Source organism: Typopeltis vanoorti, chromosome 15 (genome assembly GCF_054136105.1).
Source record: "Typopeltis vanoorti isolate ZY-2024b chromosome 15, IOZ_Tvanoo_1.0, whole genome shotgun sequence".
NCBI classification, from domain to species: domain Eukaryota; kingdom Metazoa; phylum Arthropoda; class Arachnida; order Uropygi; family Thelyphonidae; genus Typopeltis; species Typopeltis vanoorti.
In genome coordinates, this window is record NC_143563.1 from 36,422,914 (window position 1) to 36,436,269 (window position 13,356).

At 38.0% G+C, this 13,356-nt stretch overlaps 1 long non-coding RNA gene across 1 annotated transcript in view; it reads right to left on the bottom strand.

Moving 5' to 3' along the window:
* The window catches only part of LOC150098623 (uncharacterized), a 42,963-nt gene extending 30,301 nt beyond the window's left edge, over positions 1-12,662 (bottom strand). The window contains exon 1 of the long non-coding RNA XR_016549511.1: positions 12,535-12,662. This is a non-coding gene — a long non-coding RNA (uncharacterized LOC150098623). The remainder of the gene's footprint in view (positions 1-12,534) is intronic.
* Positions 12,663-13,356: the final 694 nt, after the last annotated feature.

Here is a 13,356-nt window from a genome sequence, read left to right on the forward strand (position 1 = left end):
TGCGCAAATGTTATGCAGAACAGACTACAAGTGTGTGAAGTGCGGTGGCAACCATCCCGCGCACACTTGCGTCAAGCCAAAGGCCACACCTGCTAAATGTGTGAACTGCAGTGGCCCACATCCTGCAAATTACAAGGGTTGTTCTCTTCACCCATCCAACCTTCAAAAGCCTAGACAGGAGTTAACCCAGCCCACTCAGAAAAATATTGTGAGATCTGTGCCTGAAATCAAAGCGCGAAAAGTTACACCAGATAAATCTTATGCTTCCGTGGTTTCCTCGAGTAACACTAAGGTACTCCCTGCAACTAGCAGTCAAAATTCTTCAGCAATACTCGCTGCCTCACTTGGGGAGATGCTAATGGCCTTCAGCAAAACAAATCCAAGCCAGGCCGACACCAACAAATTCCTTAGGAATACTCAAGTCATCTTCTCCATGATTAATGACTAATCCGGCTTCAACATCAAATTCTATGCAGATAATATTCTGGAATGCAAACGGTCTCAACAGCAAAATTTTGGAATTACAGGAACTTACAGATCATTTGCAAATTGATATTCTCCTCATTAACGAGACTCACCTACGTCCCTGCGATAACCCCAAACTCAGAAACTACTCGTTACTTAGAAATGACAGACTTAATGCCAGAGGTGGAGGCACTGCCATCTTTGTCAGAAGAAACATTCGCTATAATGAGATTAAGAAGATTAATACATCTAACCTTGAGGAGACAGGCATAGAAATTCATGCCAACAATGCAGGCAGCTTAAGGATTTATTCTGTATACAACCCCCCTGGCAAACCTCTACTCCCCTCTGATCTCTCTCAGCTACTAGATACAAATGAAGCAATAATTGTAGCAGGAGATCTTAATTCCAAGCATCCTTTATGGAACAGCAAAAGTTTTAACAACAACAGAATGATCCTCTACAACTTTGCCTTGAAGAGGAATATTGTTATTGCAGGCCCGATTGAGCCAACACATTATGGAGCGACCGGCAGACCTGATGTTTTGGATATTGCTATTTTTAACAATATTTCTCATCAATTCCGACTTCAAGTGATTGACGAGCTAAGCTCAGATCACAATCCAGTACTCTTAAGTTTAGGGGAGGAGCCTGAGCTCATTCCCAGCCAATCCCACACAAACTTTGCAAAATTCAAGACTAAAATGAACACTATCATAGACTCAGTACCTACTATTTCCACCCGTGAAGAAATTGACGTGGCAGTCAACAATCTCGAATGTAAAATACAGGCTGGCTTATCCGCAGCTTGCTCTACTTCCACCCCAGCTCAAGTTAACTTACTTCCTGCAGAAATTCTTGCTCTGATAAGGAACAAAAATAGGCTCAGACGCCGCTATCACAACACGCTATCTCTGCAAGACCATCGAGAACTAAATAGAGCGTCCAACCTAGTCCGATACGCTTTAAAAGATCACAGAAACCAGCAATGGGAAAGAAAACTCTGTTCTCTCAAACTGAAGATAATTCTCTGTGGAAGTTGACTAAAGCTCTCCGTACAGATCGCTCTAACATCCAGCCCATTCACGGAGAAAGAGGTCTTGTTTACAGAGATAACGAAAAAGCAGAAGCTCTCATTCAGGCACTCCAACTTCAGTGCCGTCCTAATTATGCACAAGCGGATCTAGTCTTCATAGAAAAAATACATCGTAGGGTATGCTCTGTGCTTCGACAACCTTGTAGCTGTGAAAATATCTGCCCCACTTCACCTAAAGAGGTCTATTCAATCATTAAGAAGCTTAAAAACAAAAAAGCCCCTGGTCCAGACGAAATTACCAACAAAACAATTAAAGCCCTCCCACACAAAGCTGTCATGCATTTAGTAGCCATTATTAATGCAATTCTGAGAATTAATTATTTCCCCTCAAGATGGAAACAAGCCGATATTTTCCTTATTCTCAAGCCTGGTAAAGCACCTCAGATGCCACAGAGCTATAGACCTATCAGTCTTCTATCATGCCTAGGAAAAATAGCAGAAAGAGTCATTCTCAACCGACTTAATGAGGAGGTGAATAAAAATAACATAATTCCGAAAGAACAATTTGGTTTCCGTACTGGACATAGCACTACACAGCAAATTCACAGACTGACTGAGTTCATCACTACAGGCTTTAACTGGAAACAGCACACAGGAGCTATCTTTCTAGATGTTGCAAAAGCTTTCGATAAGGTGTGGCACAAAGGTCTCATCTACAAATTAATTGCAGCCAACATCCCTCTTTATCTTACCAAAATTATTAACTCCTTTCTACAGGACCGTAAAATTCAGGTTAAGTTGTGTGGAATTAGATCCTCACTGAAAAAAATCACTGCTGGTGTCCCTCAAGGCTCGCTACTCTCACCGCTGCTTTTTAACATCTTTGTTTCTGATGTTCCTAGCACATCACTAACCACTATAGCTAGTTATGCGGATGATATGGCAATTCTTAGCAGATCTCTCAGGCCACATATAGCTACTCAGCGATTACAAACTGCAGCAACAAATTTAGAGGACTGGTTCAAAAAATGGAGAATATCTGTAAATGCAATTTACAGATATTCTCCATTTTTTGAACGATAAAAGCACTACCATTCTATTCACAAGAAGACAAGCATCTCACTTTGGAGAAGTTAAACTTTTTAACACAGCCATCCCATGGAGATCTAGCACAAAATATCTAGGCATTCAACATGATAACCGTTTAAACTTTAACTCCCACATAGTTTATGCATGCAAAAAAGCAAACTCTGCAATTGTACAACTCTATTCTCTCCTCAATAGAAGAAGTCAAGTCAGCACTGATAACAAACTACGGATCTACAAAACAATTATCAGACCATCGTTAACTTACGGATCGCCAGCCTGGGGTCACACTTCCGCCACTAACATCAAAAAGCTACAAGTTATACAAAACAAGTGCCTCCGTATGATCTTCAATGCTCCGTGGTTTGTCAGAAATACTCTCTTACATCAAAATGCCAATATTCCAAATATTCCCACTTTCCTCCATAACAGTGCTGCTGCTTATTTTGCCAAAGCAGCTATTCATCCAAATCAACTCATTCAAGAGTCATCTAATTATGACGAACACGATAGGTGGAAACATAAGCGCCCGAAAGCTGCTTTGCTTATCGATTCTGGTACCTCCGTACAACCCTAAATAGGGTGAGCCAGGTGCTCGCTAACATTTAATATACGACTATTTCATACCGATTAAGGGATTGAAGTCCACGGGACTGTTATCCATCAAGCCACATCAGGTTATCGGGGGGGGGGGGTAGATTCCAAATAGTAACAAACAACATAACAACAAGAGAAACGCTCCTTAAAGGCGTAGAATGTGAAGGGAAAAAATACCTACCCTTCCTAGTCGGAAGTATTTTAAAATCCATAAAAATTGACAGGTTTCCACTCGAATATCTAGAGAAAGGGGAGGAAATCATTAAAACCATTTTCTCCAAGTGGGGGATTGTCCGAAACGTAACAATCGGACAAGACGCGGATATCCCAGAGTGGAAGTCAGGGGAAGTGAGCATTTCAATTGAGATGAAAACCAAGGTCCCCAACTTGATTTTTTTTAGGCTCAGCAAGAGTAATAGTCAATTATCCAGGCGTAAGAAAACAATGTTTTCGGTGCACCGCTTTGGGTCACCTTAGCGCTCACTGCCCGAAAAACAACACATGCCGCAACTGCTTATCGACAGAACACACACTGAATCAATGTGAGTCACCGTGCCGTAAATGTGGGAACACATCCCATAAAATAGACATTTGTCCTAATAGGACCCTTGCAGAAAGAGCAGGAGGCGCCATAACACCTGCGGCAGTAGCCATTCCTAAGCTCACAACACAGGACTCTCGAGCTACCGGCCAAACAGTAAACGAACCACAAACAAATGAACCAGAAGAGTTTCCAGCACTCCAACCGCCAGCTACCACATCGACTACATTAGGAAATCAGGCAATAACTGGGAGGAACGCAGAAGGGAGAATTAGGAAGAAAAAGAAACAGAACACTAAGAAATCTTACACCAATGAATCGGAAGGCAACAATAACAGCACAGAAACAGAGGAAATGGAAATCAACACCAGTACAACAAAATGACCCATCACGCCGGAAGAAGAAGGAGAAATGAAACGAAATAAACAGGACACTGAAAGCCAAATAGAAGCCTCAAGTTCAGATGAGGATGAGGAAGGAAATGAGATAATATCGCGAAGCAACACAGAAAATGAGGAAGAAACCTTATCAGAAGAAGAAGACAGAGAGCAAGGAAACAATCCAGAAACTAAGGAAGGAACAAGCTTTGTTAAAAGCAATACTCCAAACGGCTCTGTCATTTTGAAGAACTTTAAGGGATCTCCTAAAACGGCAGAAAAACTATTTCAGATAATGACCACAAAAGGAGAGCCAACTTTCTTGTTCTTTAAGAGGAGCAATAGACTCATATGGGGAGAATTCTATGTAAAGGATATAACCAAGTTCGAGCCCCATCAACTGGACGGTCACCTGGACTTAACAGAGGAAGAAAAACAACACTTATGCGACACATTGAAGTCGCTGACACGAGTAGATTTGGAAAAGAGATACCCATGGATAATGAAGGAATTTGAAAAAAGAACTTTACCAGTAGATGCAAACACCGGTTCTTCTCACCCCATTACAAAACCGGTAAAAAGAAAAGAACCCCTATATGAATATTCGAATGTAACAAAACGAATCCTATTCTATCTTAGGAATAAACCCGAGATAAAAAACAAAGTCCACACAGCTGTACAGGAAAAGGGAGACGTGGCTTTGCAATGTGAAGGTGAGCTAGAGAGTCTTAGAATATGGCTCAAGTTTGGGAAAGTCACTTACGACCGAGCGGAATGAAATGAATGCTTGAAGAGAATATGGCAACTTAATAATGAAGAGTCAGTACACATACTCACAGTGATGGAAAACGTGGTAAAAGACTATGAGGAAGCGGTAAGGGATAGCAGGGCAAATATGACTCAAAAAAAAGCCCCTTCTAAGTTTCTTGGTTCTGTTTCTGTATGTTCACGCTTAATCCACATAGGAGGGGGCAGACCTGAGAACCCAAGCGGCGAAGGCTTACAGCGAGGCGGTGCAGCTCCTTGCGGGCTGCATCACTCGGGCCAGACTCTTCCCCCGTTCTGGCAGTACTTTTTCTATTAATTCACAGACTTTTGTTGTTTCTGTTTATGTGTGTCCTAGTTCTTTTGATTTTCAATTTATGTGTGTCTTCCTGCATTTGTTTTTTTTCACTTCTTTCATCGGCCAGACATCTGAAGAGGTGGCTGGCCGGAGAACGCAGAGGAGAACGGATGGAGGGAGATGATGTCGGAGATCAGCTTGGTGTTGGCATTTAAGTCAGGCCAAGTAGATCGACTGAGGCCTCCTTTAACTATCTACTACTATCCACTCTATCTTTCCTCTCCTCTCTCACTATCAAGGTGACTCTCAGCACAACTTTTTTTTAAATCTAAAGAGGCCAGTGATGAAAGGCATGAACTCCCATTCTACCTCAATAAAGGTCGAAACTAGTCTGGGTAGTGGCCCTTCCCTTAATGCATAACATTAGACATATCCGCAAGGAGATGTGTTTTGCATTATAGGAGATACTGATATAGGAGTGTTGGTAGCTTGCTCCACCTTTGCAAGGAGTTGTCCTGGTGTTGTACCACCTTACCCCAGTCCTGAAGATACTTTCAGGCGCAAACTTTGTTTGCTCACACTTGGATAAAGAATTAAACTAATTTTATTATACTCTAACCAAGTGAAAAATAAACTTTTTACCAGCCAATTTTACAGTTTTTGCTTTCTTGGGGGTAGGCGAAGACGGATGCTTCCATTCTCTGCTTTGTTGTTTCACTGTAGGGTCATAGTGATACAACCAAGCTTCATCTGTTGTAATGATGCATTTTAAGAAATTGTCACCTTCTTGTTCCAGTCTTTCTTTCCATTCTGTGCACACATCCACTCGATGCTGCATTTGCTCCTGTGTCAAGAGTTTGGGAATCCATCGGGCGCAAACACATTTCAGTCCCAAATGTTCAGCCATGATTGAGTGAACACTTCCCACAGAAATATTCAGGACAACATGCAGCTGGCATACTGTAATTCTACGATCCTCCTTGATCGCAGAATTACAGAATTACAGCTTGAAAATCAACAATTTAATCACTGCTGTGTTGATCATTGTCTCTGTGATGGACGTTCAAGATCTTCCACATTTTGCCTTCCTTCTTTAAAAGTTTTATGCCAATGAAAAACACTTGCCCTCGACATTGCTTCATCGCGCAAAGCTTCACGTATCATGTTAAAAGTGTCCGATGCCGATTTTTGCAAACGCACACAAAATTTAATTGCATAACGCTGTTCCAAGGACGCTTCCATTTCAAAGACTGGTCGCACCTCGTAGGCGTGCCGATGAGCACTTGCATTTAGTCACGTGACACTCTGGCACATCAGCCCGTACATGCCATCTATCAACCTCTTTTGTTAGTACAGACAGCAACATTTCTTTATTCCACAGAAATTAGTATTGTGATGAGTGGTTTCGCAACAGTAAAATTAGTCTTATTACTTATTGAACAGCCCTCGTACTATCTCCCATAAAGGGGATAGACATAACCCATCAGATCTGTTTAAGTTAGGAGAGTGGAGTAAAGGTTCACGTTTCTTTATTAAACCGTTCCATGAGGAACTGACTTTTGTGAAGGACTCTTTTTCCAATGGACTCTATGTCGGGTTAAGATGGCATGTTCTGCAAGTCCAGACTGTTCAGGTTTAAGGCACTGAATATAAGACTGGTGTTCTTCTAGTCAAATAGAGGCAGATCTTCCTGTTTGTCCAAAATAAGAACTAGAAGAACACCAGTCTTATATTCAGTACCTTAAACCTGAAAAGTCTGGACTTGCAGAACATGCCATCTTAACCAGACATAGAGTCCATTGGAAAAAGACAAGAGTCCTTCACAAAAGTCGGTTCCTCATAGAATGCTTTATAAAGAAACATGTGAAACTTTACTCCACTCTCCTAATTTAAACAGATCTGATGGGTTACGTCTATCCCCTTTATCGGAGATAGTGCTTTACAAATCAGCTAATCTTTCCTAACTTTTTATTATATATATAGTTTTTTTTTTTTTTTGTTAGAAAATTTTATTGACCTTTTTAGTTATCTTACACTAGCTACTTAGGTGGCACTTTTTGGAATTGTCAGTTATTGTTTCATTTCAGCTTAACATGTACTGAAGATGCGTGTGACACACAGGCGAAAATTATACTATTAAAAAAAATCTTTTTACGTGAAAGTTTCCTTCGTTAATTTTGCATTTGGTTTTAGGCAAGTCTCACTAATGCCTATAACTTTTGGCAAGGATGCACTAACCAATGCCAAAACCTCTTGTCTTTGGTTCATAATATTTCTGGCATTAGTATATAGAAACTGCAGCATTCCTTTAGGCCCCCAACAACTTCCTGAATTGACTACCCTATTCAATATTTCTGCTTGAGAGACTAGACTCTGCACTTGTTGGTCATTCTCACACTTCTCACACTCATCCACCACATGGGTGCCTTTATACATATTTGCCTGCAACAACCACTCTCATTAAGTTTTCCTGCATTTGTAGCATGCTTTGGTGAACAAAGCTCTAGACACCAAGTGTCTAGAGAAATAATAGTGAATAAAACAGAGTTAAGAATGTTAACAATAATTAAAAACAATGGAATGCATGTGTTCTGAATTACAATTTAATGGTTAGTGATGTCATGAATGCTACTAGTATTTGAGTGCATCAGATGCTTTATGAGTGAAGTCCAGACATGATGTAAGATCATTCCTTGTTTTTCTGTACTATTATAAATATGTTAACATTTCAGAAGGGTTACGTTTAAAAGCAGATAGAAAGCTTTTGGAGGCCTAAGAAGACCGAAGTTTTTTTTTTTTTTTTTTTTTTTTTTTTGTAGTAGGAAGAAGGTAATTTTAGTCCTTTTTCAACATAGTATCTTTAAAATCTTGTCCGTGACTGACCAAATAAGGAGGGAAGTACTGTGCCTCTGTAGTCTTTTTTTTTCTCTTTTGTTCGTTTGTTTAGTGACCTAGGGGATTGCTGTAATTTCAGATGGTTATGAGATTTGCTGCATTAGCAACTCGGCTAGTCAGTTTACAGGAAGCTGACCACTGGAAGATGTTTGCATGCCAGATCCCATCATGAGCAGTACTCCTACTTCATCCTATTTTCTCTGAAAATATTAAACTCTACACATTCTGTTCCTGTAATATCTGCTGTTAGCCAAGTCAACGCCTAAGAACACAAACAGATTCATCTCAAATTCCATCCTACCAGAGAATGGCTACAACATTCTCTGGTAGGATGGAATTTGAGATGGAATTTTTATTAACAGAACACTGGTTAATAAAAATCTTACAGCAACTCCATAGACCACCAAACAAAGAATGAAAATAAGTCTACAGGAAAGAGGTACTTCTCCCCACTACATTTTGTTAGTCATGGACAAGATTTCAAAGATACTATGTCAATAAGGGATTAAAGTTGCTTTCTTCCCATTCAAAAAGATTTCCAGTCTTTCCTCAGGCCTCCAAAATCTCCCCCCTCCCATCTGCCACTGAAGAAACCTGGTGTTTACAGAATCCTGTACTTGTAGTTTGTGTTACATACAACAAACAGGCAAGTCAGGAGAGATATACATCTCAGAACATTTTATGTGGAAAAAAAAAAAAAAAGACAAAAGGATTGGCAACACACACAATAGAATCCAAATATGAAGTAATGTGACAACAAACTGGAATTTATTTATTTATTATTAATTTTTTTTTAATATGGAGAACCTATTCATGAGAGGTTTGTCAACCTATAGTACACTAGACCATGGATGGAACACCATGGATGGAATTTATTCACATTTGACTTGAAAAACTGTGGGTTGTATTCCTTGGGAAACACATGGTGGAAGATTGTTCCAGAGGGCAGCAGTGGAAAGGATAAACAAAGAGAAGAAATTTATTATTATTATTATTTGTGACACCTCCAAGGAGTCCGAAGACTCATCGCAGGAGTACATCTATTGTATAACTCTCCGTTTCCACCACTACACCTAACCTCTACTACCAACCATCGACATCAGCACCATCTACTGACCAATACCACCACAGCTAGTATTTTGTCTGTAAATTGCGTGTTCTGAAGGGCCGATTTGTCTGTATGCGGGATGAAAAAACCCGAGTTTACAGGAGAAAAAACCCTGGTACCTCCATATGAGATCGGTTAACTCACCTTCGATTGATTTGTTCTGTGAGTTTAGAGCTGAACTGTTACAGGATGTTGGTGAGCTACTGCACGTGTGTGTGTGGACAGACTGCAGGAGGGTGGGGGAATTACTGATGCCAATTCTGATTACGAGCAGCCATAAATGTACTTACAGAAGATGCAGACTGCTGTGCAAAAGTGAGTGAACTGTATTAGTGAGAGAGGGATCATCAATCAAACTGCTGTTTATTATATGCAATCCAGTATTTTCAAGGAACTCTTAGGGGCACCACCCTATATATGAGAGCAGTATTCAATAGTTGGGCAGATTTGTGAGTTATATAGGATTACGAGCTGCTGGAGTTAAAGTAATACCTTGAGTGAAAGAGAAAGTCTAATTTTTTGGATGCTGAGGAGACAATATTTGTTATATGTTTATGTCAAGAGAGATTTGAGGTTCAAGTTAATCTGAGAAGGTGAATCTCATATTGAATAGAGATTTGCATATTTTCAAGATTGGCTGTTTTGATAGATTATTATTATTCGTGACACCCCCGACGAGTCCGAAGACATTGCAGGAGGCCACCTGCAATGTCTTCGGACATTGCAGGTGGCCTCCTGCACAACTCTGTACAACTCTCAGTCTCCACTACTACACAGAACCCTACTACCAATTGCCTACATCAATGCCATCTACCACCCACAAACAACACTGCCACAGCTAGTATTTTTTGTCTGTAAATTACGTGTGTGTTCTGAAAGGCCGATTTGTCTGTATGCAGGATGAAAAACCCGAGTTTCTGGGAGAAAAAAACCTGCTACCTCCACATGAGATCGACTAACTCACCTTCAATTGAAAAAGTCCATATAAAGATTCCTCCCGTCATGATGAGAATTGAACTTAGGCCTTTTCTAATAGAAGGGCACAACGTACTGTCATTCTTCCAATTGTGCTACAGAGGCGATAGATGTTAGTTATTGCAGCAAACAGCTGATTTGGAATATTCATATATTCCAAAATTCATATATTGAAATGATAAATGCCTTATTCGAACTTTCTGGGATTTTCCTTGCTGCCAAATATTGTTAAATAATTTTAAAAGTTTTTGCTATTGCTCTTTTGTATTTATAATTAATTTCTGCTTCTAGTGATTTTGTGTTTATTCATTGTTTACATGCTTCTTTCTTGTCTACTTCTTCAATATTTTCATCCCAGTTTTTTATTCCCTTTCTTCTCTTTCATTTAATTTTTTTTCCAAGACATTCTGTTGCTACATTTATTAATATATTTTTTCATTCTATCTCTATATCATCATTTTCTTTTATTTTCTCTAGTTTTCCATTTATTCTTTTCAATAAAAGTAGTTAATACTTTTATCATCCAAGAGTTGAACTCTAAAAGAGCCCTAGAGATTTCTCTTAGCATTGATTTAGTTATTTTTAAACCATCTTGGGGATATTCTTAATTTTCCTTATAAGAGATAATGATCAAATTCTATTTCTACACCTCTAAATACCCAGCTATCTAGTATCATATTAGCTGTTTTCCTATTAACTATTATATAGTCTATCATACTTTTTAAGTTTTTTGTTTCTGAAGTGAATTTATGGCAATCTTCATGCTAGAAAAAAAGTATTGGTAATTTTTAAGTTATTATATGTGGAAAAAATTCCTAACTCTGTATCCATTTCTATTGCATATAGTTTCACCATTTTTCCTATATTTGTATCTAGTGGAATGTTCTGTACTCTGGCAATGAAATCTCCATTATTAATAGATAATCATTTGGGTTAATTTTATACTTTATTTTTTGTATATCTGAATAAAAGACATTATTATCTTCCTCTCTTCCTTCCTCTGGACCAAAGACACCAATAATAGTCAGGAAGCCACAACATTAATAGATAATCATTTGGGTTAATTTTATACTTTATTTTTTGTATATCTGAATAAAAAGCATTATTATCTTCCTCTCTTCCTTCCTCTGGACCAAAGACACCAATAATAGTCAGGAAGCCACAACTTATTTATAATCTTAGTTCTAGAATTCTTTCTCCAGTATTTTGTAATGTGTAATATATTTTCATTGATTTGTGAATAAAAATCATTACTCCTACTTTTGCTCATTCTTCCCTTTTTTTGACTCCACTACAGATATAGATAAAATTATCTGTTTCATCTGAAGCAAACTTTTGGGAAGCAAATTTTTTGATTGATTTTAATTGTTTTGTTTTTAGTTTTTGTTTCCATTATTACTGCCAATCTGATATTTCTTCCTATTAGGGTTCTGTCTAGATCTTGGTATTTGTGATGGATACTCCTGACATTCCAAGTAGCAACACTCCAGATATTCTTCATTTATCATTCTTTTTCCTTTCCTTACCTTGATCATATCAGTTAACCTGTCTGAGTCATTTTCCAGATTGACAGTCTGGTTACTTCTTTCCTGAAATATTGGAGTAAGAAAAGATTCAACTAAGTTGGTTACCAGCCTAGTTTGTGGTTGGAATGTCACCTTAGAACCTCCAAACTTGCCCTAAATCTCCATTCTTGTTTGTAATTGACCAAGCTTCCGACTGGGAAGCTTGGTCAATTACTCATTCACTTGGTTCATTCACTTAGTTGCTCAGGTTACAGAGTTCACCATGGATTGGGGAGGAGAAGCTAGATGATCCTATTTGAAAGGATCATATAGTGCACGTCCATCCCCTTTGAATTCCCTGCTAATTGCTATTAACAAAAAATACTTCATAATTTTATTACTTAATAATATAATTAATTTTATATTATAAAACCATGCGATATTAAAATACTTTTGTCTGCATATGTCAACATTGTGGTTCAGAGGATGAGAAGGGTTATCTTTACTATCAAAAGATAGCTCCAAGTTATCAATGGAATCATCTTGAAAGATCTCTCTATTCCATTCTTTGGAAATTTAATATTTGCCACATAATTTATAATAGGGGGAGAACTTTCATGTGCAAAACAGTGAGAGATATATAAGAATATAATCAGAATATAAAGAGATAATATAATAATAATAATATGGAAAATCGAGCTACTTATGTAGGAACACTACTGGTTAACACAATCTAATTTTCTAACGAATTTTTGCAATGCTATTAAATTCAGAATACTTTTACTAACAAATAATTAAAACTAAAAACAACAAACCAAAATGCGAGAAACACAGCAAGAAAGCAGGATATAAATAATTTTAGGTATACCGATGACTACAAACATACCTGAAATTGGAACGTAAATGAACATAGACTCACTCAGTACGTACAATTTTTAAATAACTTTTTATGTATGCTAATTATATGAAGAGCCAAAGGCTTCAAAAAAAAAAAATTATGTATGTCTACAGAACACACAAGTTTACAAATAAAGCTACTACTAATGGACAGCAGATGGCGCACTATACAGATGGTGTATACTGACGTAAGGTATAAGGCTCTAAATCAGTGTTTCTCAAAGTTTTTTGGATCATGCCCCACTTCAACATCTGAAAGATTTTGATGCCCCCCCCCTCTCTCTAGCACAATAGTCAGCCAAATTATGAAAAAGTATAAACTAAATACTGTATGTATAAGTACATGTACATTTTCTAATTGTACCCCAAAATATTCAAACTCTTGGGCGACGCCCCACGTTGAGAAACACTGCTCTAAATAGAAGGTACGCCTACACGCGCCATTCTCTCAGAAGTAGCTGTGTAACGTTCATAAGAGCATTCATTTTTCGTGGAATTCGTAAAGAAAAGACTTCCCATGTCCTTTTTTATTGGTTGTATTGCTTTATATGTATATTTTTTCATTATATAAATATTAGCGATTTTGATAAAATACTGTTATTAATTTTAGAAATTTATGTTATTAATTTAAAACTACGGAACTGACATTAGACGATGGATACTTGAACAATTTTAAACAATCTCTACTAAGAAATAAACTTTTAAAGAAAAAAGAAACTACTGTATATATGAAAAATACGAATAATTAAAAAAAAAAATCAGCTAACGCCTATTTTGTTCCCGTATAGGTAGGCGGGGCCATTTATCCTAT